Source organism: Austrofundulus limnaeus, unplaced genomic scaffold, assembly GCF_001266775.1.
Source record: "Austrofundulus limnaeus strain Quisiro unplaced genomic scaffold, Austrofundulus_limnaeus-1.0 Scaffold10, whole genome shotgun sequence".
NCBI classification, from domain to species: Eukaryota; Metazoa; Chordata; class Actinopteri; order Cyprinodontiformes; family Rivulidae; genus Austrofundulus; species Austrofundulus limnaeus.
The window spans coordinates 1,114,982-1,119,729 of NW_013952412.1; positions in this window are offsets into that span (position 1 = coordinate 1,114,982).

Sequence of the window (4,748 nt, forward strand, 5' to 3'; positions counted from 1 at the left end):
GAGGAGAGAAGACTGCGATTGTCATTGATTTAGGAGCAGCATTCACAAAGTGAGTATCAGTTTTTAGCGCATCTTGCTAACGGGGCTAGTTGCCGTGTTGTCCTAGCATGCTAACATGTATTATGTTGGTTTATTCTAGTTCTTGTTTTCACCGTGGGTTTATATAGGACAGCCTGGTGTAGACAGGAAATATATGACACTGAACATAGTATTATAAATTTGAAATTGCATGTTGCAATTGTGAAATTTTACCTACTAGCTCTAACGTAAACATAGCCTAACTAGCTGACAAGCTAAAACTGAGAGGTTTAGCCAAGTTACTCGTTTTATAAGCTAAATGTTGTATCAAAAAGCATCTCATTCATGCGAATACACTTCAGATCATGCCATGTAAAAGCAGCCAAGGAGCATGTTCACATCCAATGAACAGTCTTATTCTGACAGCTCAGCATCTGCAGCATTAGGTCCAATTCATTTATATTCAAGTCCATTTACTGAAAGTCTTCCTAATTCGACAATTATTCAGTGAATTGGTTACTAAATGTTATTCTAAGATATGTATTGAATTCTTTTCGATGAGACCTCTGACTTTTATTTTAACATTATATCAAAGTTTTTCCTCCTTTAAGAAATCACAGCACATGTGATCTTGTATTATGGATCACTTGGGTTGTTACCGACATCTGGTGAAAATTTCATGTCATTAGCACCTCTAGTAATATATTTACTGAGAAAAATGTTGATGTGTTCAATACTTATTTTACCCGCTGTACCTGGTACTTACCAAGTATGTATCTGGTACTTACCTAGTACTCGTATGTACCAGGTACATATTTTGTACATACAAAAATTAGGCTGCATTATGTTTTGCTAGTGTGCTTTGCCAAAAACTATCCCCTCAGATTTACCCTCTATTTAAATCTAATGTACTGTATATTTAGTGTACTTCATGTCGGTGGTTTGTACTTTAATTTTTTTAGGTCTTTTCTCTGATTTTCCTCTGGTTTATGTTCCCCGTGCATCAAGTCCTGCCTGCTACTCACTTTCTGCATTCTGCATTCACTTCCCCAATCTTTTCCCTCCACACAAACACTTAGCTCGTGTGCTTAGATGCAAAAGTGAATTACTGCTATTTATTTCACAATTACCTATAGAGGCAGTCCAGTACCTTTCCTTCAGTGACAAATCTCCACTCAATAAAGACACAAAGGTGTAAAACAATAAATTCTCATCTAAAGATGTAAAAAGCTTATTAACTCTGCATCAGGCTGTTAAACAGCGGCATTTTGGACAGAGCACAGTATGAAAAATGCATATTTTAGGACTCAAGACAAGAACAGGGGAGGGAGAGCTGTGCTGCACCCATCAGTTTAAACAGACTGAGGAGAGAATAAACTGGAGCAAACAGAGAGTTTGACAGGAATTCACTGATCCTCTGAGCCCAGCCAGACTGCCTGTGGTGACGGTTTTGGTGTTTTGATGTGCGACAGATGGTGGGTTTAATCTTCAGACTTATTTTTAGAGGGTTTTTGGCTGTGTTAGCAGTTAGACTGCTCACTTATTTTTCTTAGGTTGGTCCAAGTGTAATTGTGAATGGAGAGTTTGGTGTTTGATTCAGCATTAAAATTTCACATTCAGTCATCTTCAACTGATCTGAGCAAAACCGTTGAGCTACAGAAACACTTGTGCAGTGTATGTCACCTGTTGCCATGACAGGTGGGCGATCGTGGAGTTGCAACCATTTTGCTCTGCTTCCTTTCAGTCTGGCACTTCATCTTTTTTCATCCTGCAAACTCAAACCCAGATCTCTGCATTGCTTTAAAAGTGTTTTTTTTTTTAGATGTGAGAAGGCATCTCACAGCGACGCTCCTGCTGTGAGCAGGCGAGAGCAGAGTAAGTCTGGACTTGATTTCTTTGACTTTATTTTTGTATAAAAGAAGCAAACATTTATAGGTCTTAACAAAAACTCAAATAACTGCATCTAATTTAACGTTTTTTTTAACAGTTTCAAAATTGGGTCATTATACATGCTTTAAATCAGTGGTGTCCAAACATTTTGTCACCTGGCCCAAAATCATAAAATCAGAAGGACTTGAGGGCCAAAAATATTTTTTCCTTTACCTGTTCAACAATAAACTAAGCATTGAATACTTTAATTAAACAAATAAAGTAGCCAGGTTTATCGTTGGAAATGGATGAGTAAATCAATCAAGATCCAGAACTCTAAAAGTGTTTTGCAGGATTTCCCTTATTGAAAGGAATGTAGCAATTTTCTAGGTTTCAATTGGGGAATAAATAACCCAATTTAGTCAATTCTAATCCATAAAATCAGGAAGTCACTCTTCTGTTGAAAATGCTTTTTGTATTTAGACGAATTTAACAAATTAATTAAAAGCAGATTGGAGTGCAGTAAAATCAACTTTTGAGTAGAAGTCACTAGATAGGTGTGGAAAAAGCTACGAGCCTGGTTATTTAAAAGACAAATAATCTGTATCGTTGCCAATATGTTTTTATTATAAGATTTTACTTTGTGATGAATTTGCCCTAATAATAAATAGAAAGTCTCCATCTACATCAAACACCTGTTCCTGGGGGTCAGATTTGTAAACAAATTAGTATAATTCTTGAGCTGAACTCTGGGGCCTCACAAAATCAGTTCAGGGGCCACAAATGGCCCCTGGGCCACATTTTGGACACCCCTGCTTTAAACATAAGATATAAACTAAGAAAGCTCCTCCTCAGCCATTAAAAACTGTTAAGTTGCCTTCATCTTACCATGAATGGCAGGTATTCTACACCTCTGTTATTATTATTAATAAAAAAGAAGCTACATTATAAACTTCTAGAGAAAGAAGTTGTCTTATTTTACTGGTTTTCTGTCAAAGTGAGGCTTCAAAAGGTTAAAACAACAGCAGTAATGTTGCATTTTGCTGAAGATATAGCAGCTGAAAATCAGAACAAGTGTATTTATTGCGTGCCGACTGACAAAAACAAAGAAAGAGTAACCCAGTTCTACTGACCCACTCGGTATGCGTCCCACCACCTGGACTCTGTGCTGTCCAACCTGATCCATCTGCACCGACAGGACGGAGCTCAGGGAGATCTGCAAAACGTGACGTCTCCAGCTCCAGCTGTCCAGCTTTATGTAGAACGTCCATGCACAACACAAAACTGTTACATTTGCAACTTTTATGCAATTTATCACAAAATATGACCAATAAACTACAAACAGGCGTGATTTTAGTTTGGTTGTTTTGCTGTTAATAAGTTCAGATTTAGATTAGAACAGTGTTTACATTTAAACAAGTTTAACAATAATCCTGACAAAACCAACTTTTAAAGAATTCACACTCTCAAAACAGACATAAGAAGTGAAATAGTTCGATTTAACGGACTTCAGAAAAGTTGACGACTTCTCAGCAAGTAGTTGCAGATATTTGTCGCGAGTGAAGCTTTGTGGTTGTGGAGATAAAAACAGATTATTATGTAAATATGAGTCATTTATCAGAGTAACAGTGTGGCATCTGTCCATCTGGGTGCATCTCATGACCATGAGTTCACAGCGTGTGTGTGTGTGTGTGTGTGTGTGTGTGTGTGTGTGAGAGAGAGAGAGAGAGAGAGAGAGAGAGTTTCATCACTATGAGTTGTTGGAGAATGGCAACAAGCGGTTTTTGAAGCAATCAAGAAAAGAGATGAACTGACGTTTTTCAGTGCCCGAAGGAGAAAAAACAAAAAGAAACTTTGTTAAAGTTAAAGAACTCTTGCATTTACTTTGAATGAGACTCTAAGAAAAAAAGGAATTGTATTATCAATAGCAGCTAAGTAAATGAAGCTGACATTGAGAACAACAAAATTATTGAACTCCTAATATGATTGCCCAAGTGTCTAAATGATGAATTGTGAGTTTTATTTTTGCAAATGAAACATTGATTTATGATTTAATATAACGTAATTGTTCAGTTTTAGTCTGAATCGTAGATAACATTGTTGCTCTCCTGTACATCAGCCTGTAGAGTGTATGCTTGTGTGACAACTTTTGTCAAAGATAATGATAGTTCATCACAAACCTCTAATTAAACAATTAAGAAGCGCCCATATTTAACTGAAGTAGGGAATTATTATTTCCATATACTGTAGATGGGGTTTGTTGGAGCATGGTAGTTGAGGCATGTTAGCTTGTTCTTGTTTTGTTTGTGACCCTGTTTGTTAAGTTGCACCGACACACATTCACTCCGGCTGCTTCCGCAGCAAACTGACTCCCCTCATTACTGTTGCTTAGCAACATGGTAGCATCACAGAACCAATCATGGTAAAAGTACCTGTCGCACACAGAAACACACAGAAAACAAGTCCAGACTGCCTCAACTCACTGATGGAGAGAGAAAGTTTGTTGCTAAGTCGATCTTTGACTCAAAGTAAAATCAGTCCCACTTTGCATCAGAGTACTTGTGTGATAATAATAAAACAAAGTATTTTATTCCATCAGCCTTTTAAATGGTAATATGCAACTATTAATATGTTTAGCATGACTGTTATTTATGGTCTACATTGTACAACCAAGCTGTAAATCTTATTACCCCTTTGGGATAGTAAAGTTACTTTGGACCTTGAATAGTTAACAACACTGTTAATAATTAAGCTGTAATTAGTTAGTAAACCATAAACAAGCAGTTATACATAAGCAATAGATAAAATAAGTAAATTGATGGGAGAGAAAGGTAAACTGGGCATTATTATTATTATTATTA